Genomic DNA, 24424 nt, shown 5'->3' with positions numbered 1-24424 from the left:
CTCTGCTATATTTTGGAAAAGTTTGAGAAGGATAGGTGTTAGCTCTTCTCTAAATGTTTGATAGAATTCACCTGTGAAGGCATCTGGTCCTGGGCTTTTGCTTGTTGGACGATTTTTAATCACAGTTTCAATTTCAGTGCTTGTGATTGGTCTATTCATATTTTCTATTTCTTCCTGGGTCTTGGAAGGTTGTACTTTTCGAAGAATTTGTCCATTTCTTCCAGGTTGTCCATTTTATTGGCATAGAGTTGCTTGTAGTCATCTCTCATGATCTTTTGTATTTCTGCAGTGTCACTTGTTACTTCTCCTTTTGCATTTCTAATTCTGTTGCTTTGAGTCTTCTCCCTTTTTTTCTTGATGAGTCTGGCTAATGGTTTATCAATTTTGTTTATCATCTCAAAGAACCAGCTTTTAGTTTTATTCATCTTTGCTATCATTTCCTTTATTTCTTTTTCATTTATTTGTGACCTGATCTTTATGATTTCTTTCCTTCTGCTAACTTTGGGGTTCTTTTGTTCTTCTTTCTCTAATTGCTTTAGGTGCAAGGTTAGGTTGTTTACTCGAGATATTTCCTGTTTCTTAAGGTAGGATTTTATTGCTATAAACTTCCCTCTTAAACTGCTTTTGCTGCATCCCCTAGATTTTGGATTGTCGTGTCTCCATTTTCATTTGTTGCTAGGTATTTTTTGATTTCCTCTTTGATTTCTTCTGTAATCACTTCGTTATTAAGTAGTGTATTGTTTAGCCTCCATGTGTTTGTATTTTTTATAGATCTTTTCCTGTAATTGATATCTAGTCTCATAGCATTGTGGTCGGAAAAGATACTTGATACAATTTCAATTTTCTTAAATTTACCAAGGCTTGATTTGATACCCCAGATATGATCTATCCTGGAGAATGTTCCATGAGCACTTGAGAAAAATGTGTATTCTGTTGTTTTTGGATGGAATGTCCTATAAATATCAATTAAGTCCATCTTGTTTAATGTATCATTTAAAGCTTGTGTTTCCTTATTTATTTTCATTTTGGGTGATCTGTCCATTGGTGAAAGTGGGGTGTTAAAGTCCCCTACTATGAATGTGTGACTGTGGATTTCCCCTTTTATGGCTGTTAGTATTTGCCTTATGTATTGAGGTGCTCCTATGTTGGGTGCATAAATATTTACAATTGTTATATCTTCTTCTTGGATCAATTCCTTGATCATTATGTAGTGTCCTTCTTTGTCTCTTCTAATAGTCTTTATTTTAAAGTCTATTTTGTCAGATATGAGAATTGCTACTCCAGCTTTCTTTTGGTTTCCCTTTGCATGGAATATCTTTTTCCATCCCCTTACTTTCAGTCAGTATGTGTCTCTAGGTCTGAAGTGGGTCTCTTGGAGACAGCATATATATGAGTCTTGTTTTTGTATCCATTCAGCCAGTCTGTGTCTTTTGGTGGGAGCATTTAATCCATTTACATTTAAGGTAATTATTGATATGTATGTTCCTAGTCCCGTTTTCTTAATTGTTTTGGGTTTGTTATTGTAGGTCTTTTCCTTGTCTTGTGTTTCTTGCCTAGAGAAGTTCCTTTAGCAATCGTTGTAAAGCTGGTTTGGTGGTGCTGAACTCTCTCAGCTTTTGCTTGTCTGTAAAGGTTTTAATTTCTCCATCAAATCTGATTGAGATGCTTGCTGGGTAGAGTAATCTTGGTTGCAAGTTTTTCTCCTTCATCACTTTAAATATGTCCTGCCAGTCCCTTCTGGCTTGAAGAGTTTCTGCTGAAAGATCAGCTGTTAACCTTATGGGGATTTCCTTGTGTGTTATTTGTTGTTTTTCCCTTGCTACTTTTAATATGCTTTCTTTGTACTTAATTTTTGACAGTTTGATTAATATGTGTCTTGGCGTATTTCTCCTTGGATTTATCCTGTATGGGACTCTGTACTTCCTGGACTTGATTAACATTTCCTTTCCCATATTAGGGAAGTTTTCAACTATAATCTCTTCAAGTATTTTCTCAGTCCCTTTCTTTTTCTCTTCTTCTTCTGGAACCCCTATAATTCGAATGTTGGTGTGTTTAATGTTGTCCCAGAGGTCTCTGAGGCTGTCCTCAGTTCTTTTCATTCTTTTTTCTTTAGTCTGCTCTGCAGTAGTTATTTCCACTATTTTGTCTTCCAGGTCACTTATCCGTTCTTCTGCCTCAGTTATTCTGCTATCGATCCCAACTAGAGTATTTTAAATTTCATTTATTGTGTTTGTCGTTGCTTGTTTCATCTTTAGTTCTTCTAGGTCCTTGTTAAATGTTTCTTGCATTTTGTCTATTCTATTTCCAAGATTTTGGATCATCTTTACTATCATTATTCTGAATTCTTTTTCAGGTAGACTGCCTATTTCCTCTTCATTTGTTAGGTCTGGTGGGTTTTCATCTTGCTCCTTCATCTGCAGTGTGTTTTTCTGTCTTCTCATTTTGCTTATCTTACTGTGTTTGGGGTCTCCTTTTTGCAGGCTGCAGGTTCGTAGTTCCCGTTGTTTTTGGTGTCTGTCTCCAGTGGCTAAGTTTGTTTCAGTGCGTTGTGTAGGCTTCCTGGTGGAGGTGACTAGTGCCTGTGTTCTGGTGGATGAGACTGGATATTGTCTCTCTGGTGGGCAGGTCCACACCTGGTGGTGTGTTTTGGGGTGTCTGCGGACTTACTATGATTTTAGGCAGCCTCTCTGCTAATGGGTGGGTTTGTGTTCCTGTCTTGCTAGTTGTTTGGCATAGGATGTCCAGCACTGTAGCTTGCTGGTCGTTGAGTGAAGCTGGGTGCTGGCGTTGAGATGGAGATCTCTGGGAGATTTTCGCTGTTTGATATTATGTGGAGCTGGGAGGTCTCCTGTTGACCAGTGTCCTGAAGTTGGCTCTCCCACCTCAGAGGCACAGCACTGACTCCTGGCTGTAGCACCAAGAGCTTTTCATCCACACGGCTCAGAATAAAAGGGAGAAAAAGTAGAAAGAAAGAAAAAAAAGAAAGAGGGTAAAATAAAATACAGTTATTAAAATAAAAAATAATTATTAAGAAAAAAATTCTTTTAAAAAGTAAAAAAAAAAAAAAACGGATAGAACCTTAGGAGAAATGGTGAAAGCAAATCTATACAGACAAAATCTCACACAGAAGCATACACATACACACTCAAAAAAAGAGGAAAAGGGGAAAAAATCATAAATCTTGCTCTCAGTGTCCACCTCCTCAATTTGGGATGACTCTGTCTATTCATGTATTCTACAGATGCAGGGTACATCAAGTTGATTGTGGAGCTTTAATCCGCTGCTCCTGAGGCTGCTGGGAGGGATTTCCCTTTCTCTTCTTTGTTCTCACAGCTCCCAGGAGCTCAGCTTTGGATTTGGCCCCACCTCTGCGTGTAGGTCGCCGGAGGGCGTCTGTTCTTTGGTCAGACAGGACAGGGTTAAAGGAGCTGCTGATTCGGGGGCTCTGCCTCACTCAGGCCAAGGGGAGGGATGGGCACGTAGTGCAGGGCGAGCATGCAGTGGCAGAGGCCGGCATGACGTTGCACCAGCCTGAGGTGCACCGTGCGTTCTCCTGGGAAGTTGTCCCTGGATCCTGGGACCCTGGCAGTGGCGGGCTGCGCAGCCTCCCCGGAAGGGGATGTGGATAGTGACCTGTGCTTGCACACTGTTTTCTTGGTGGCAGCAGCAGCAGCCTTAGTGTCTCATGCCTGTCTCTGGGGTCTGCACTTTTAGCCACGGCTCGCACCCGTCTCTGAAGGTCCTTTAAGCAGCGCTCTTAATCCCCTCTCTTCGCGTACCAGGAAACAAAGAGGCAAGAAAAAGTCTCTTGCCTCTTTGGCAGGTCCAGACTTCTCCCCGGACTCCCTCCCGGCTAGCCGTGGTGCACTAACCCCCTGCAGGCTGTGTTCATGCTGCCAACCCCAGTCCTCTCCCGGCGTTCCAATTGAAGCCTGAGCCTCAACTCCCAGCCCTGCCCGCCCCGGTGGGTGAGCAGACAAGCCTCTCGAGCTGGTGAGTGCCAGTTGGCACCGATCCTCTGTGCGGGAGCCTCTCCACTTTGACCTCTGCAACCCTGTGGCTGCGCTCTCCCCCGCAGCTCCGAAGCTTTCCCCCTCTGCCACCCGCACTCTCTGCCCGTGAAGGGGCTTCCTAGTGTGTGGAAACCTTTCCTCCTTCACAGCTCCCTCCCACTGGTGCAGGTCCCGTCCCTATTCTTTTGTCTCTGTTTATTTTTTCTTTTGCCCTACCCAGGTACATGGGGAGTTTCTTGCCTTTGGGGAGGTCTGAGGTCTTCTGCCAGCGTTCAGTAGGTGTTCTGTAGGAGTTGTTCCACGTGTAGATGTATTTCTGGTGTATCTGTGGGGAGGAAGGTGATCTCCGTGTCTTACTCTTCCACCATCTTCCCAGGAGTCTCCAATATTTTACTTTTTTCTTACATTTTTTGTACTGTTTATTCCTAAATATTTTACGTTTTTGTTACTATTTTAATAAGTCTTTTCTTCAGTTTTATCTTCTAAATGGATATTTGTATCATGAAGCCTTTTTTTCAGTATATTAATTTAACATCAAGCATCTTCCTAAACTATCTTATTGTATATAGTGATTTTTCAGCCAAGTTTCTTGGGTATTCGAGGTATATAATCAAATCATCTGCAAACAGTACAGCTCTGCATCCTCCTTTACAACTTTTATACCTGTCTCATATAATTTTATATCTTTCTCTTATACAATTCAATAATATAACATAGTATAATATTATAATCTTGTATAATTACTTTCTCTTATACAATTGTTCTTGCCTAATATACCAGGTCATTGTTGAATAGTAGTATGATGGTAGTATCCTTGTCTTGGATCTGACTTTAGGAAATATCCCCAGCATTTTCCCATTAAGTTAGATGTTGGCTTTGGGCTGAGATACATGTATTTTATTAAGTTAATGAAGTATCTTGATTCCTTTTGTATTGAGTGCTTTTTAAAAAAATAGCTATTTAATTTTGTCAAATGCCTTTTGAGTGTCTTATGGAGATGATCATGATTTTCTAATAATATGATGAATAATACTAACCTACTTCCTAATATAGAACAATTCTTGCATGTCTGGCATAAATTCCTTAAAAACAAACATGATTCTGTAATTAATAGTTGGATTCTATTTGCTAATATTTTATTTTTTTGCAGTAATATTTATAAGTGAGCTTGTTCTGTAGATTCTTTGTACAATATTTGCCTATATCCATTATTTCATAAAGGGTGAGCAAAACAGTATTATAATTCTATCATTTATTAATCATTAATTCTATTCATTATTAGATGGAATACATCCATAAGGAGAAATTTTCCTTCATCAACCACTTGGTTACACAGAGGTCTAGCTTATACTGAAAAGGCAGGTTAAACGCCCCCATTTACCATTTTTTAGAATAATGAGTTTGTTTCCAGTATTCTCCAAAGATAACCAATGAGGTTTTGTGGATTTCCTTCAGTATTTCTATGAATTAATGAAGTTTTAATGTGTCTGATATGTTTTAACCATTGCCATTATTATTCTTATTGCTACTCAAATTGTCCCATTTTTGGCAAGTGGAAGTCTCTTCAGCTTGGCTTCAGAGTCTTTGATCGTTTCCCTGCTATCTTGTGTGCCAACGTTTCCAGATGCACCTTGTACAACTTCCCTCTTAGGCCAGAGCATCCAGATCTTCACACTCCCTCTTGCTCAGCCATTGGATCCGGTCCTATAAAAAAAGGCATGACCTTGGGCAAGGCAGTTCAGCTCAGGCTGACCCTGTAGAACTGGCATTTGGAGGCTGTGTGTTGACTGCACTCACCTCAGCTGGGTCTTCAGTCCTTCCTGAAAGGAGACTGGGGTAGAGCATCCTTCTGTTCACTATACATGTAAATGTTTAGTCATGTGAATAAAGTCACCAGGAAGAGTGTATAATGTTTAGCCAACAGTTATTATGTGTTATAGCAACACTGGGGTAAACAGAAGAGAAGCCCACAGAGGGAATGGTAAAAATGACAAACGAAGTAGAAAGAAAAACCAGGAAAACACAGTGTTACTGAAATCTATTTATTTTTCCCCCACAATTGTGTCTCCTTTGCACTTAGAATAATGCCTGGCCTATAGAAAGAATTGAATAACTGTTGAATAAATGAATGGTCCACTGTGTCAAATCCTATAAAAGGCAAGCTAAGTCACGGAAAAGTATTCATTTGCTTTGTCAAAACAAAGGTGATGGTAATCATTATGATGGTAGGGCAGAAGCTACTGTGGGTTGAGGAGTGCATGGTGCTCAGGCAGTGAAGAGAGCCCATGCAATGGTCTGCTCTGGAAGTAGCTCGACTAAAGATGAGAAAGTTAAGGATGATTAGAAAGGGGGGGGAGAAAAGGATATTTTCTTAGTTTAGGGTTTTTGTTGGTTTTATTTGTTTTGCTCTATTTCTTAAGTTGGAAGACACCTAAGGATATTTATAGGTTGAAGGGGAAGAGCAAATGGGGTGGGGGGATGTTACATACTGGAAAGAGGGGGTATTATTTCTGAATCAAGACTCCTGAGGAGGCAAAGCAGTTAAGGTCCATAGTGCACAGGTAGAGAGATTAACCTGAGCCGAAGGAAGGCCAAGGTTTCTTCTGAGACGGGAGGAAAAAGAGGGAAGCATGGTGAATAGTCAATAAGAAGTTCTTCAGTAAAGCCTAAGAGTAATAAATTCAGAGCTTGGTGTCATAGGTAATATTAATAGTCTTTTATATACACTAATACTAGTTGGTATTTCTGTGCCTTTTTTCTAATGTTTGCAAGGAGCTTGTGTTTATAAAATTTTATTACATAGTTACATATTGAGACAGAATTAAAACAAAGTTCCTTTCTCTAAAAGCATCATAGCAGATCAGAGAGAGGCTGAACCAGGAAACGGAAGACCCAGGTTCTAGACTCTGCAGGACCATATAAGCCTCTGGGTCCATAGAAATAATTAGCCTGTATGAAATGTATACACTATAAGATATTTAAGAGATATAATCAAGAACACATGTTTATTAAATATGAAGTGTGAAGGGAGAGGAAAGAATCAAGAATGACTTCCGGTTTCTAACTTTGAATAACTGGATGGATGGTAGAAATATTGGAGAGAAACTAATAATACCAGATTATGAGGATCAAATGAGATATATTTAATCTATATGTAAGTTAAACAAATTCTACAAAAGACAATATATATTTAAACTATATGTAAATTAAACAAATTCTACAGAAGATATTAATGTTAAGAAACTGATACATAATGTTCACTGAAAATATGAAATGTGTAGAATAAATTATAATTAGCTAAAATGGGGAGGCAAACTATAGTACAGTCTAATAGCATGTGAGGTAAAAGGAACAAAAATAAAATAATCTTACTGTTAACTTAAAAGAGATGGCAGGAATAGGTATAGAGAATTTCTAACAATTTAAAATTTCCTATATTCTTATTTATCCTGAGGTGCCATTGGTCTTGTTATTTAACTACTTATCTATTATTTCTTCTGAAACAACTGCATCATAGTAAGAATAGATAACTATAACCCTGGAGTACTGGAGATCACTGAAATGTTGGTTGCTTTAAACAAAAAGAAGTATAAAATCAAGTCAGTTTCTAGATTGCTGTTCTCCTGGGCAGTGGTTCATTTTTCAGGGCTGTTAAGGGGTCTTGTCACCCCAAGCTTCTGTGACACACTGGACTAACTGTTTGCAGCCCAAGGCATTGCATGTCCCACTTTTAAAGGCATCAAGACAAGCATCTTCTGAATTATCTGATCACTCTAATTCTATATTAATGGCACAGTAACGGTGTTTTAAGTTCCTTTGTTTCATGTTAGAAATTCTCACTTACCTGCTGGGGTTTAATCATGTACTCACTCCACCCACAGATGATTCAAATTATTTCAGACCATCTGTCTTAGTGAGTTTCAGAGACATTTTTAAGCTATTCATATTTTGGATAACTTTATAGAGCATAAAAAGTATCTTGATCTTTGGTCCAAACCTCTCAGAAGTCCAGATATATAGTCTTTCCAAATTTCCCCTGCCTTTGGTGACCTGGCCATCTTCAAAATCCTAGAGAACTCACCTGAATGATTCCTTTATCACAGCTTCTACTGCCTGGTATTGTTTACAGTTTTATATTGTTTACCCTGTCTTTCTGACTAGGTTGAAAACTCTAAGGACAGAAACAACTAATACCTTATTTATACATTCCTTATGCATAGCATAATACTCTGTATATTTTTAAAAATATGATCAAATATTTACTGATAATATAATAAGGTAGGATAGCATTGGGATTAAGAGAAGAGCCTCTGGAAGTAAACTGCCTGGTGTGACATGCCATCTCTTCTCTATAAGAGCTCCATGACTTTGGATAAGTTTTCTAACATTTCTGCTCCTCGGTTTCCTCATCTATTAAACAGGGATTCTATTGTATCCATTCATAGAATTATTAGAGGAAGAAACAGGTTAATATATGTCAAACATTTAGATCAAATTCTTGCCATATACAAAGTACCATATAAATGTTTGCTTGACAGTGATAATAATCCCTATTCAACTCTATTTAATTTTAGAGCTTAATTTATTCAATAATGTGACACAACTATATGTAATATACATTAAGCAGTGTTTCCTTCAGGAAAAAAAATAATCAGGAGCATCATTCCCACTTTAATTTGTCTAGAGTTAGCAACAACTTCCCCCAAGACATCTATGAACAGACTAACATTAAGCTAGATCAGCAGGATAGTCTGATTAGCTGCTTGGTGACATGTTGTCTGATAAAGTAATGGTGTACATTCACTAAATGAACACCATTTTAAACAAAGGAACCTAGCCAATTTAGAGGCTCAATATACCACTAATGTGCAGACCAAAGCAATGCCAAAACACTGTGATGACAAACATTGTAAAGTCTTTCAAGTTCACCTTCAGTAGCACCATTACTTGCTACTTCTGGGATATGGCAAATCAATGTGATTATTCTAGGAAAGAGAGGAAAAGAGGGGGGAAGGAAAGGGAAAGAAGATATAGAAGGGCAAAGAATGGTAAAAAGATGCACACACACAAAACTATAAGCCATTACATTCATCTAACCTTTATATACATCTTAGTATTTTCCTTTAAGTGTTTTGGGGTTTGGGGGTTTTTTTGTTTGTTTGTTTGTTTTTTTAAGATTTTTTGATGTGAACCATTTTCTTAAAGTCTTTATTGAATTTGTTACAATATTGCTTCTGTTTTATGTTTTGTTTTTTCGGCCGCGAGGCATGTGGGATCTTAGCTCCCCGACCGGGGATCAAACCCGTACTCCCCGCACTGGAAGGCAAAGTCTTAACCACTGGAAGTCCCTTTGTTTGTTTTTATTTGGGTACACATCTATGAAACATTACACAGAGACTATTACAAAGAGGATTTAAATATTTCATTATGCTATTTGTTTTTAAATCATTCCTTATTTTTAAAAATGAAGCTATTTAGGAGAAGTGTTTTGTGCCTCAAAAAAGTACATATATAGATAGATGGATATATAGATAGAAATATCTCCAGCTATCCTTTTCATAGGGCATAAATAAAATTGTTCTTTGATTGCTGGTTAAGGTCACTTTAGAACCTGAAGCTCTTTTAACCTCTGTGTGTTCCAGTGAAGAGACAGTGATTGTTAAGTGTTTGGGACAATATTGCAGCAAAGAGAGAAATGGCAGAAGAATTTTGACAAACTGAAGGGATTTGTCACAAGCAGACAGGAAGAGGGAACACATGTTTCTAAGAAAGCATGTTCTGAGCTTTCTAGAGGGGGCTGCCACCGTAGAGAACACAGCAAGAGCTGGCTCCCCAGAACACTCGCGTGGTCTTTATCAGCTAACCAGCTCCCAAGAAGCATGTCCACCTCCTAACTCCTCTAATGGGGAGTAATGTCAATTGTTAGTCTTCCTGAACACAGGCCAGTGTATTTTACAAACAGAGGAAGTTTAGTTAAGGGACACTAGGAAAGCAAAAGACAAAACTCACTGTGAGTGTAAAACATATAAAACATAGAACTTCCAGCTATGAAATTTATGATGGTAATGCAGGTATGCACACAAGAAGCTGAAAGGAAATTCACCAAACGTTAAGAGGTTATCCCCATGTAAAGGCGGGATTAAGATGATTTTGGTTTTATTCCTTATATGTGTATTATGTTGTAGAAAAAAACATATAGTAAAAAAAATCGGAATAATAATTATTTTAATGATAACCTAGAGAAGAAAGATTAAGATGTAATTAACCATAAAGTCAGGGTTATTTCCCTATACTTAGATCTCAGTGAATATCTTTGCCTCAGAATCCTTAAAATTCAAAGTTCTTACCAAGAAAAGAAAAAGGACAAACCCAAATTCACTAAAAACAATATACCTTTATTATAGAAAAGGCTCTCTTCAGTGCTTTTGTTTTATTTATGTTAACAATTCTAGTCAGGCTCTAACTAGACCAACAACTCAATTGCTAAAGCCCTTGGTTTCTTAGTATGACCCACTAGCCCAGATTAACAATTATGAAAAATTCCTATCTATTGCCACTGGTTTTAAATAAATGAGTTGGATATTTTGAGAGGAAAGGAGACAGAAAAAGTCTAATTTTCAGGGTAGATGAAAAAGATACCTAACAAAAGATAGCTTTCCCATAAAATACTATGCACTTACTGGAGGTGATAGAAAGTAAGGCTTTGGGGTAATGGCCCCCAAAATAAGACAATAATTAATATTTTAAATTAAAATTAAAACTTAAAGATTCCTAAGGCAACTTCTAACATGAAAAATCATTAGGTTAACAGCTTCATAAAGTTATCATTAATAAAATAGATTCCAGTCTTTCTTAATAGTTTACACTTTTAAAAATAGAATCCTGTAGACTATAATTTCCAACTACATTAAGTCTCTTAGAGTTATCAGTGTTTCGGGGCTTTTCTTTTTTATGTTGTCTTGTTGTTGCTGTCGTTTTTTTATTAGTTTTCTGGTCCAGTTTATATCAAATTTAAGTTAAATTAGTTCTTCAATGGTTCTCAAAATGAGCCGTCTTCAAGGAAGAATGAGAGTAAGACTTAATCGCATTCTCCTTGTATTGCTGTGATAAGATTTACATTTAGACCAGGTATATATTAAGTCTAAGTTTATTTAAAGTTGAATGTAGGGACTTCCCTGGTGGTCCAGTGGTTAAGACTCCACGCTCCCAATGAAGGGTGCGCAGGTTCAATCCCTGGTCAGGGAACTAGATCCCACATACTGCAACGAAGACCCACATGCTACAAGTAAAGATCCCACATGCCTCAACGAAGATCCCGCATGCCGCAACAAAGACCCAGTGCAGCCAAATTAATTAATTAATTTTTTTATATAAATAAATAAATTTGAATGTAGACAAGTTTAGCAGGACATGAATCAACCTTGGGTGCCTTCATTTTGAATGTTCCTTTATACCCTTCATTTTGCCTGTGAAATAGCATAGTAAGAAAAAAGCCCAGGGCTCATACTAACAAAGGGAAGACGGTTACCTTAGAAGATCAAATATGGAAGTCTTAGACCGGGGCGTGGGGTGTGTGTGTGTGTGTGTGTGTGCGCGCGTGCGCACACACACCCAGGTTAGGTCCCCAAAGGCAATAAAGGAAACGGTAAGAGGATCAAGAGAGTCTAGCAGTAGGAGAGAAGAGTCTGTCCAGTGTCTGCCCCACCTTTACTCTCAGAGATCAGAATTTCCTCCTTTCTTTGAGGGATTTTTAGAATATAAATTACAGCCTAGATTAAATTATTGTTCTGCTAATCCTCGCAAGGATCACACTTTGAAACCAGGGAAAACTGAATGATTATGAAGTTGCTATGAAACGCTGACTAGGAAAGTCTGTCCTGAGGTCTCTGAAGCATTTGCCTTGTGAATTTACCCCAACATTGCTTTCATGTGTCCTTACTCCTCTTTGCATTTATGCTGTGAGTCCAATTCCCACTTCGCTTAGAGATTACCAAACCTGAGGGTCTCATGATAGAGACAAGTTGTATATACACATTCCCCATACCCTGAGGAAGGACCCTTCAGTCCCAGCCACGCCTGAAGAGGGATATCCAGCTGGAAAGTGGACACATCACCAAGTACTACACTACATCATCTGACCTGGTTTCCCTCCTTGTTTCAAATTTCAGGCACCTCTGTCTGGGTCCCAGTCTCTTTTAACTCACACTAGCACTTCAGCTAGTTGTGTCTTTACAACTCTATCTTCAGTTGTATCTTTATAGCACTTTTAAAATGCAGAGTTTTCAAGGATTTTTTTTTTTTTCCTAGAGTAGTGCGTATATTGGAATAACTATATAGCTTTACCCGGTAATAAATAACTCTTTGGAGAAAAATAAATGCTTAAGATGAATATTCTGCAAAACTCCAGAATTATTGTGAAATCACATTTTTATCTACCATTTTTAGAGCCCATTTGATTTATCCCAGCTTGGCATATTAGAGTAGATATGGGGATACAAACAGCCTGATAGTTAAAATTTTGTCTGCATGTGAATCTCCTCTGGCTTCCTTCTCTGCCAGGAAAATTTTTCCTGTTGTCAGTCAACTGATCCTAATATCTTCTTGGAACAGAGAAAACATTTTCAAGTGCAAAGCAAAATTCCTCCCCCAGCCCTGGAGAGAAAACTTTGTTTTTCCTTGAGCTGTTGATGTCTTTAAGAGAAATGACGTTAGTTGGTTCAGTCAGATGATAGAGGATACAGTTAACTCCATGTAAAGGAAAAATGTTTGAATACCAGTACCGCTGATTTCAAGGAAGGTTTATTTGGGTAACATTGTTTAAGAAGATAATCTGAGTCATAAATTGCACAGGGGCTAAATCCCTCTTAAGCAACAGCAGAAGACTAATTTTGTTGTAGTTTTGAATTTTGTATCTTTACCTGGAAAAAGTCCCATATTAATATGCATTTTTAAATATTTTATCAGCTTAGAAAGGAACTCAGTCCTCCTGGTGTGGACTGCATTGCTTTAATTAACTGATCATTTGCAATTCGTTTTAGAGTTCTGGTCAGAATTACTCTGAATCTAAAGAAGAAAATGAAGACACAGCTTTATCTTAAACACCAGTAAAGGGTCTTATTTTAAGGTAGACAAAGCAAGTCTTCTTTAAGACAGTCTTATGGTAATTGATCCAGAGTCTTTGAGCTTTTTCAACTATTATCCAAGCACACATTATTTTAACTGTTGGCTAAACATAAATTTATAGAAAACAGTCACCAGGGAGAATACGTAAAAACCAGAACATAGTAGTGATAGTCACAGAAAAGAGACTTAAACCAAAAAATTTAAAAACTATGTTAGAGTGTCTAAAAAGTTCTTCAATGATCTTGTATTTTAGAAAAATGAAGTATGTGTTAGGGATAATTCATGGACTGGATAGGAAAGTAGTGAGGAGTTGGGTGGAGGTGGAGAAAGAAACTCAGTGACAGGAATATTGGGTAGAAAGAAGTTCTTTTGAGCTTTTAAAGTTTTTGTTATCAATTTGAGCTAAAAGGAATAAAATATTTTGGATCAATTTAAATAAAGCAAGTGAAAGGTACCCAAAATGAGAATACAGAATTACTTTTTTTCAGAAGTAATCAAGGTTAATGTCTTATTTGCAAGGTGTTTGGGCAATAATAGCTATTTAGGCAGGGTCTGTCTGAGAGGAACAGAACCAATAGGAGATGGATCTATCTATCTGTTTGTCTGTCTATCTATCTGTCTATCTACCTACCTACCTACCTATCTATAGAGAGACAGAGAGACAGAGATTTTAAGGAATTGACTTATACAATTTAGGGGCCTAGAAAGTCTAAAATCCATAGGGCAGACCAGCAGGCTAGAAACTCAAAGAAGAGTTGATGTTGCAGCCTTGAGCCCAAAATCTGCAATGCAGGCCAGCAGGTGGGAAACTTGGGCAGTGTTTCTATGCTGCAGTCTTGAGGAAGAATTGCTTTTTCCTCAAGAATCCTCCATCTTTGCTCTTAAGACCTTCAACTAGTTAGATGAGGCCCACCCAGATTATGGAGGATAATCTGCTTTATTCAAAGTCTACTGATTGTAAATGTTAATCACATCTAAAAACTATTTTCATAACAACCAAATAACTGGGCACCACAGCCTAACCAGGTTTACACATCACAAAAGCTTTAGAGACGACCCTTAATTTTGTACATTTCAGTTTCTCATAGTGTTTCAGTTTCTCATAGGAAGAATGAGATGATGTATTAAGTATTAAGTGGAAATGTTAAATATATGTATTTCTGAGATTTTGGAGTTTGATGTGCATATGTTGTGTCTGTGTGTTAAAGTTTGCGCCATATGCTCAAAATTATTAGTGTGTATTTCCAGTTTATACTTTCAAAACAAGTATATGCTACCACAGAATTTCTCCTGCAACTTTCCAAAGGAATATAATCTATCCATCTCAAACATACAGTTGAATATATCTCCAATAATAACATTTAGTAAAACCTCACTGCAGATTGTGAATCATATGGCTAATATCTTTGAGGGGGAAAGTGTCTAAACGTAAAAGAAAGAAATAGTCCATTAGGATACATGACTTCAGTAAATCTAGACATTGATCTTTTGTCCTTTAACATTAGCAAGATAAAAACTAGATATATGAGAAAGTTCATTCAAGCCATTTGCATCACTTTTCAAAAGTGCTTATAAACTTAAATGCTTTGTTTTGTTTATCTTTTTGTTTTTACTTATGTTTGCAGAGTTAGTTGAGTGATTGGTTGGTTGGTTTTTGGATTCAACTTAAATACTTTATCAGGCTTAGAAAAAAAGAACCTATGAATATAAATAGGAATTTAGAGAATTATTTTGAAGAAAATGATCATAGATTTTAAGTTGGTTTTATTGAAAGTACCATATCTTAATAAGTATAAACAATTTCACTAGCTTCTATAAAATAATGAGTTTTTATCTCTCCAATATCTGCCTTTTTGCTGAAATTAGATAAATAGTATATAAAGGAAAACCATCAAGAGTACCATAATACATATATTTAAGTAAGCCAGATTATCTAATTTGCAATTTACGTAATGGAAATAAGTAGTTTAACAAAAATGGCACCAAAAGATGAGAGTAATGGGCTTAAATCATTCAAGTGATTAATAAAACTAATCATATTAGCAATTTAAATATCTATTTAAACTTTTGTATATATATTCAAATCTCTTTTAGATATTATATTTATTAGATATTTAGATATTAAAATAAATATTTAAAATATTTAAAATTCTAAAATATTTAGAATATTTAGATATTCAGATTTATATCCATTCCTTTTGTAGTCAAAGCCAACAAATAAAAGTCTTTCTTTGCTAGGTTTGTAAAATGCATTCAAAGAAATTTTTAGTGCTAACCTTAAGGATTATTTTATTCCCTTCACATTTTGACAGCCTTTCGCTCTCCCTCCCTTTTTTTTTTTTAGAAATCTGTTTTCTATAGCTGCTACAAAAAATTACCTCAAACTCAGTGGCCTAAAACAACACAAATTTATTATCTTATGGTTCTGTAGGTAAGAAATCTGAATTAGGTCTCACTAGGCTAAAATCAAGGTGTTGACAGGCCTCCAGTCCTTCAGGCTGCTCTAGGGGAGAATCTGTTTCCTTGCCTTTTTCAGCTTTTATAGGCTAGCCACATTCCTTGGCTCAAGGCCCCATTCCTCCATCTCTCTTGAACAGCATCAGCCAATACCTTCTCACATGGCCATCTATCTGGGTCTCTCTCTAGTGCCTCCTTCTTGCACTTACAAAGATGCATGTGATTAGATTGTTCCCACCTGGAGAATCAGGATAATCTCCCCCATCTCAGTGTCAACTGATGAGCAACCTTAATTCCATGCGTAACCATAATTCTTGCTTATCACATAACCCAACATATCAACAAGTTCCAGGCTTTAGGACACGGACATCTTGCGGGGGCCATTATTCTGCCCTGTAAATTAATAATTCTTGAAGCTAGGTGATGGGCACACAGGATACTAATTTATCAACTTTTATAAGTTTTAACTTTTCCAAAATACAAAGGTAAAACAAATAAATTTAGGATCCTATATCACCCAAGGAATTGTGTCCAGAAGAGAATTCTAAATTCAGTCACAACCTCATCAGTATTCAGCCTCTTAGGAAATTTCCATATTTATTTCCAGTGAACTATCTGAAAAAAGATAAAATAATGCAACAATTTTAAAACTTAGAAGTATAAAAACATAGGCATACATTTTGCCTCTAGCAAACAGCTCTTCCTCAGATTTCATGCTAAAACAACAACAAAAAATTTTTTTAAATAATTTTTTTTAAATACCCATTAAAGATTCTTAGAACTTTCAGGTTTGGAGAGCTCTTTCATACCATCTGGTCCAAGAAATATCTGACACATGACTTTCATGTCAAATGATCATCCACACTTTTATTGAACATCTCCAGAGGTAGAGGTGGGTCACAACCTCCAAAGTAGTCTACTGGACAACTATGATTACTAAGATTTTGTCCCACCCATATGACTTTGGAGAAAAAGTATACTACTGCTTCTATTTAACATTCTACAAATATTTGAAAGTAGCTCATATGTCACCCTGAGGCTAAATACCTTTAGTTCCTCTAGACATTAGTGGCAACCTGAAATTGGTAAAGAATGAAGACTATGTCCCTATGGAACTTTATACTGGAGGAAAATTTGTCAATTTAAATGAAAGTCCTCCAACAACTCATTTATCTGATAAATTGAATCACAATACATTGGGAAAATCTAGAGAATATTTTACTCATAGCTATACTCCAAAAGCCAGTCCCACAGACTTTCTGGGATTTTTAATCTTCCATAGAAAGGATATTTCACCTGGGTGGTTAAGTAACCATTTTTGTCCTCGGTTAGTCCTGGACATAGCTGTCCTGCACACCTGTGAACCATGAGCACAGATGACAGAACCACAGAGGCCAGAGGAGCTCAAAGTCTGGTATGATTGATCTGAAGGGCTTTCAACCTTCACTGAAGATCTTTCATTAATAAGGACCAGTTGAATTTCTGCTTCTGTAACTTGAGAGAGAAGTGGATCTCTTTTCACCAATTAGCAGATTTGAAAACCAATTTTACCTGAAAAATAAAATTTAACAGAAAATGCACGTTCTACTTTTCACTTTTTTAGTACCTCACTTGACAAGATTTGCTGAGAAGCTTACAATGACAAAAACCAAACAAGAGGCCATGGCGTTGTAAAATTTAAATCTTTTAAAGCTTATTTAACACAATTGTATTACCTCAGGAAAACCTTAGTTCTAATAAAACCTGTAACAGGACCAGAGCCATGCCATTAGATTTCATTAGACAATATGGATAAATTCTAGACAGAGTTATAGGTATGAAATGAGTGGGGAAAATATTTATAGAGGCTCAGCTGATAGGCAGGAGGCTCAGTTCTCACCACCTTACAAGACAGTTAACTGCCTCAACTTTTGTCAATCAGGGCCTCATCCTGTACAGCCAACTGAAAATATAAACCAATAAAAGCCCTGGTTAAGACATTTTGCCCCGAAAGCTATTCAATGACTTTTCAGAACTGAGATCTTTCCTCTTCAATAGCTTGTTTTACATGTCTATTGACTCTGGGCATAGTGTTGATAGCTCCTGGTGCGACTCTACCGTTCATTCTATTTTCAGAAAGGATCTCCTCTGTTCCCCCAAATCATACACTTATTAGACTGCTGGACTGTTAACCCAAATCATACACAACCCACATGCCTGACCAATTACTGGCCGTAGTTACGCAGGCCTTTAAACTTAGCTATTGTGCTACAAACAGCCACCACGCTGTCCTGCCATTCACCACTTCATGCGATATCTACCAGAAGCACTTTCAGATTACGTGCAGCTTTTATCAACTTTTGCCTCTGTGGACAGGAATTAGTTATGGGTCAAGAAATAGGAGCTCAACATATACCACTCTCCTCACCCTATCCCTATATGTACACAGAAATAGATTACTGACACAAGAGTTAGTGTTACTCAAGATGATCTTTTAACACAGCACTTTATTTTTTCATAGTTTGTGTTACCCTCTTCTTTTGAACTTCTTTCTAAACAATCTTAGAAGCATGTCTGGATATACTCAATTAAAACTACCTTATAACAGAAACTATTTGGCTAATGCAATTTAAGTCTTGCAAACTCAGAACAGCCTGAACAGGCAACTGCCCCTGATAGCTAATCACTGCCAAAAAGAAAGGTTACATGTCAACCATTCTAAAGCCAAAGTTAGTGTATTTGTTAGGTGGTGTTTAAAAATAACAAGCCAACCAGTAAGTTAACTTATTTATTTGGATTGGTATAAACGTCACAAATAAGTCATCTTGGCAAATATTCAGGCAGTAGAATTATTAAAGGCAGGCATTACATGAGTACTTTATTAAGACTGTGTTTTGGTGAAGGTGGCATCTGGTAATATCTCCTTTAAAAAAAGAAAAAAAAACTTTTCAAATGAAAATCATACCCACTATGCTGTAAGAAATAGGACATTATGGCCTCTATGACCCATCTGTCCATCTGATTAAATGACTCCAAAATCATTCTTTTGAAATATCCTGGCCTTTCCAGTGGGTACAATTTCGGCTCACTCAGGGGGTAGCTTGGCTTTCTCTCCTAAATTGTTTTTTTAACGTCCACACAGAGGTGTAAAATAGCTCTAGTGTCTGCCAAGGTTCACCGATGTCTGCTCAGCTAGCCTTATTCCTATCCTCTCCCTCATCTTTTCTCTTCTTTCACTCTCATTTTTACTCACTCAATGTATGACTTCTGTGTGCTGCTTAAAATCCTCTATGTATATGGATTTAATAAATGAGTAGATGCACAGACAGAGGAATAGATGGACAAATGTGTTCTGCTTAAGAATGAACCTGAGTCCTTTTCTGTAATACAGCTTAGTGTTTATTACACACACGCCAGGAGATCTTTCGAACCCCACCTCTTGACATTTTCCACCACATCCTTCACGCACCAACACACTGAAGCGGTTGCAACTCTGTAAACATACACCAGTTCTTCTTTGGGGCAAATTTCTTAACCATCTGGGATCTGATATCCTCATCAGAAAAATAGAATAATACTTACCCTTTAGGGCGGTTGTAAAGATTAAAAGCGTTACTTTATGAAAAGCTTATAACATGGTGCCTGGCACATAGTAAGTGCATCACACGTTAGTTGTTTTTGTGACTGTTGTGATAGCAATGATCATATTTTTCCCCAAATCCATGGTTTTATACGTACTTTTCTTCTCCCTAAAATACTGCCTTGTCCACCTGGCAAATTCATATTTATTTTTCTGTGAGGCCCTCCTAACCCCTATGGGACAAGTTAAGGTCTTCCTTCTCTGTACTTTAAAACATTTTTATAGACATTTATTTTTGTATTTAATACATTATACTCTAATGATGTCTGATGTCTTCTTTTCCCCACGAGATTGTTAAAGGTGGGGGACATGTCTCCTTAAGGATATCCCTGACACTTAGCACAGAACAAATCATCAATACGTGGGAAGAATGGAAGGTAGGAAAGAGAGGAAGGGGAATGGAAGGTTAAGAAGGGAATGAAGAAAGGAAAAAGAGGAAGGAAGGTGCAAGCGAACAAATGAAGCCAGTCTTCTGACAGCTGTCCTGTCCTCCATCATTCCTGGATGATCTCCAACAGGGATGCGTGCATCTCATTTTCAGATTCTTTCAGTGTGCTGATTGACAGTCCCCAAGTTTATCGCTCAGAGCATAAATAACTCCAGTTCTGCAAGATATTAATTCATTTTCAGTGACTAATTTGCCTCCTATTTGATGATAATGCCAACTATTGACTAAGGCAAAATCCCTCAGCTTGTCAACCAAAAAAAAAATCGCTTATTCAGAAAATGGCTCATATAGGAAAGAAGCAGCTGCTTTTGAGATGGACACAAATGAGCCAAAATTTGTCCCTTTAGAAAAAAAATCTTATCCCAGTGATTAATTTAGCTCCAATGGTGAGGTTTTGGTGAAGACAAGTGGAAAATGAAGGATAAGGGAGCACAAAGTAAGCATATCGATTTGCGTCATCATTTGCTTTCTCTCTGATAATTTTCCCTGACTAGATTTTCTAAGTTATAGATGAAGGGTTCTTATTTGATCTAGCCTGTTATATCGGAGAAAGAAAATTCAGTCAGAAAAATAAAATTAATTGTAAACTGGAAACATTTTCTCATAAAGAGCAACAGTTTTTCTCCCTTGATATGACAAAGATCCTCTTTACCAACATCCGTTTAGGACACACTGTTCACTGGCAATAGAACTCATGAAAGTGAGTAAAATTTTCCCGTTTTATGAAACAATATTTCAAGCTCTGAAAATGCTACAAATATATAAGTTTTATCCGATAGCCTAAGGTTGCCAGTTTTTTTCTATGGTGAAAAGATGTGTGGTAACTAGAACATAAATGAGGTTGCTTTTCTCACACAAACACACACACACGTTCTCTTGCCACCAATGGAGGGAATGACCAAATGTAGATCACAAAGTCAGCTCTCTTCTTTCAAGCCAGGTTCTTCTCCAAGCCAATTTGTTTGTGGGACCCAAGCACAGCCCTTTGGAGCAGGCTCAGTCCTTCTCCCAGGAGCTCGCTGTACTTTCTGCTTTCTGTCCTCTGCAACCTCTTCTCAAAACTACCAACCAAGGAGCCTTCTAAGGTGAATCCTACTCTACTCTTACTCCTTCCATCTTCAAATAAACACTTGTATTTTCTATCTGTATTTTGTTTGATCTCTTTTCCTAACTCTCTTTGGCGCTTTTATAATTATTCTTGTCTTTTGACTCTCTCTTATATCCCTCCCCAAATCCTACTGCAGGCATGTGATTTCTACCCCTTCCAGCCCATCCTACACACCAATGCCATAGTATGTTTCCTAAGTCACAATTCAGACAGAGTTCAAATTTCTTAGCTCTTACTGTAAGCCTTTTGCAGTCTGGCCACAGTAGCCTATTTTTCAGCTACATCACCAACCATTTGGGCTTTTGATGATCACCCTCCTCACCCAGAACCTTCTCCCTCTACAGTCTTCTCTGCATCAGTAATTGATATGAACAGCCAGCCAGTTACTCAAGTGAAGAAAATCCAGGAAGTTTCTTTGAGTCCTGCCTTGCACCGCCACATCTAATACATCCCCAGGCTCCTCGACGCTACTTCCAGAGCATATGCCCACTCTGTCCATTTCTGTCCATTTGTGCTACTGCCTATCCAAATACCGTCATCAACTAAGCCCTGAACTACTACAGTAGTGCCTATTTGATCTCTCTTGCCTCTCCACAATCCAGTTCCCACACAACACCAGAAGAGAGCTTTGTGGAAACATAAATCAAATCACATCATGGCCCCTACTTCTGCCCCTACGTCATCTGGCTCATGTGAACCTCTTTGACCCTAGCCTTTACCACTTTATCTTCTCCTACTGTGCACCAGCCAAACTGGCCTTCCTTATAATCTTCTAACCCACATTTTCATCTGAAAGCCTTATTAGCACTAGCTGTTCCTTCTGCCTGTGATGTTTTTCTCCCTAAACTTTGCATGGCCGCTTATCTTTGTCATTCAGCTCTCAGCCGAAATGTCACTATATTCTTTACCCAATATATATATTCTTTACCCAATATATATATTCTTTACCCAGTATAAAGTAGTTGCTAGGTCACTGTCATCATACCCTGCATGGAATTTATCTGATATTTCTTTTTGTTTTTTTGTTTGTATACTTATCTTCACTTGTTCACTGCTGAATTCTCTCATATCTAGAACAGTGCTTGGCTCTCATTATGTGTTGAATGAATGAATGAAACTTCCTTCCCATCTCTATGCCCTGTCCACAACACTGCACAATATTCCTGATGGAGAATAATAGGACCGACAACCAGAAGTGGATGGAGTTGCTATGGAGACAGTAAGGAAGAGGAAGAGGAAACACCTGACTAGAGGGGAGCATCTTTTTTGAATGATAGTTATGAGATATGATCAACTAGGATCTTCAACATCAGCTTCAGGAAGTTTGGATCAAACATGATGTTATAGAGGATCCTTCTTAAATGTGGGGAAAGAAAAACTGAATTCCATGAGGTCAGTGATGTTTGTTTTGGTCAATACTATAAACCCAATACCTCAAACAGTACTTAACACACATTGGGTGCTCAATAAATAGTTGAAGGCGTAAGTAGGTGAACAAACATGATATAATCTTTAGATTCTTTTTTTTTTTTTTTTTTTTGCAGTACGTGGGCCTCTCACTGCTGTGGCCTCTCCCATTGCGGAGCACAGGCTCCGGACGCGCAGGCTCAGTGGCCATGGCTCACGGGCCCAGCCGCTCCACGGCATATGGGATCTTCCCGGACCGGGGCACGAACCGTGTCCCCTGCATTGGCAGGCGGACTCTCAACCACTGTGCCACCAGGGAAGTCCCTTTAGGATTCTTATTTAGAAATGGTTTATAAGACACAAAAGAGATAAGAAGACTGTAGAGTAAAATTTCTCAAAATCTGGGCAATGGATTCTATTTAAGTGATTTATTAAAATCCAGTTTCCTGTGCCTTTCCTAAGCCTTGCTGAGTGTCATCTAAGCCTGGGATCAAGAATCTGAATGTTATGAGTTTCCTGTGTATTTTTTAATATGCATGCACACTAAAGTTTGAGAATGACTGCCCTGGGAGAGGTAAGATGATGAAAGGCCTAAAGTAGGATCTATATTTGAGGAAATTAGTGAAAGACAAGCTGCCAGAATTTTGTGAAGTAGGGGAAAGAGTCAAAATAACTGTTTGCAACCTGGCAGACAGAGAATTACACTGTCATTGGTAAAATATAGGAGACTTGTGCATCATTTTAAAAACATATAAGGTAATAGATTTTCACCTTTTGGAAGACAATATAAAGGCATAAATGTAAAGGTGGAATGTGAGACTAAATTAAGAACATTATGGGTTCCCAAAACGATGGGAGGAATTGCACTATAATAAGTAGCAAAGGTATTGCCACTGCATTCCATAGTGTGAGAGTGCTAAAGACAAGTAAGTCTCATTTCTTACTGTCAAAACCTTTATTAAAGTCATGTAACTCCTGTTTATTTCATAGTGAAAGCATTGCGTATGTCTCAGTAAATAGTTCTTTGTGTACTAGATCCTTGAAATTGGCTTCCTCCCAGCCATAACACTGGGGAACTGCTAGGTTAGAGGAAAGATCTGAGTGCAAATGTCTCTGGTAAATAGTAACATTTTAGAAAGTTGTTCTGCTTTCCATAGTTCAGATTTTATTCATAATTCGTAGGCTTCAGAATCTAGAATCTATACTTAGTATCAGATTTTTTTGATGTAAAGATGGGCTGAGGCCAGTGTATGTGACTCATGAGATAACTCTTAAAATTTGGAACTACTTTTGTTACGTTAGCCTCTGTACTTTTTTTTTTAAATAAATTATTTTATTTTATTTTTGGCTGCATTGGGTCTTCGTTGCTGCATGCAGGCTTTCTCTAGTTGCAGCAAGTGGGGGGCTACTCTTTGTTGTGGTGCGCGGGCTTCTCATTGCGGCGGCTTCTCTTGTTGCAGAGCACAGGCTATAGGTGTACGGGCTTCGGTAGTCGTGGCACATGGGCTCAGTAACTGTAGCTTGCAGTCTCTAGAGCGCAGGCTCAGTAGTTGTGGTGCATGGGCTTAGTTGCTCCGCAGCATGTGGGAGCTTCCTGGACCAGGGATCGAACCCGTGTCGCCTGCATTGGCAGGTAGCTTCTTAACCACTGCGCCACCAGGGAAGTCCCAGCCTCTGTACTTTTGTGTTAAGAGTAACCTGACGTTTAAAATACCCAGTGAGTTGAATACCCAAAAGTAAGTTAGTCCTTCCCACCATGATGGACAGATGTTTAATATATACTTGCAGAATGATCATCATAAAACCACAACTTCCTCTTGTCAGGATCTAGTCAATCACTATCAATATGAAAGAAGTAAAAGAAGAAAGGTCAGCTGATAGAAGCAGTACTATACTGCTTCTATACTCAGGAGACTGCTTGCTTCACTGCAACCATTGTAGAGACTGATTTTTTGAGTGTTGCAAAAGTAGAGGCAATATATTAAGTGATTCTATGTGAATTGTTCTGCAGATAAGACCTTTCTGGTTTTTTTCTCTAACGTGAATAAGAAGTAATGCTGACTCCAATTTTTTAAACAACAGCAGAGGAAAAATATGAAACTACTGCTTGAAAATTTATGCCACAAAATTTGAGTCACACATTAGTGAGGTGTGGGATACTATAACTAATCACTTCATTGTTTCTGTTAAGGGAGCTATGAGTGTGTCTCGGCAAAAAAAATGCCAAAAGCTAAGTAAGGCAGCATACC

The 24424-nt window shown here is 37.8% G+C and overlaps 1 protein-coding gene and 1 long non-coding RNA gene across 2 annotated transcripts in view; one reads left to right on the top strand and one right to left on the bottom strand.

Moving 5' to 3' along the window:
• Positions 1-24424, top strand: part of LOC132518933 (uncharacterized) — a 262084-nt gene that overhangs the window by 194252 nt on the left and 43408 nt on the right. The gene's annotated exons all lie outside the window — the stretch shown is intronic.
• Positions 16398-24424, bottom strand: part of LOC132518969 (uncharacterized) — a 140193-nt gene continuing 132166 nt past the window's right edge. The window contains exon 5 of the long non-coding RNA XR_009540079.1: positions 16398-17144. This is a non-coding gene — a long non-coding RNA (uncharacterized LOC132518969). The remainder of the gene's footprint in view (positions 17145-24424) is intronic.

The sequence above is a fragment of the Lagenorhynchus albirostris genome, chromosome 1 (assembly GCF_949774975.1).
Source record: "Lagenorhynchus albirostris chromosome 1, mLagAlb1.1, whole genome shotgun sequence".
NCBI classification, from domain to species: Eukaryota; Metazoa; Chordata; class Mammalia; order Artiodactyla; family Delphinidae; genus Lagenorhynchus; species Lagenorhynchus albirostris.
The sequence above is the reverse complement of the archived record's forward strand: the minus strand, read 5'-3'. Positions and strand labels throughout refer to the sequence as shown.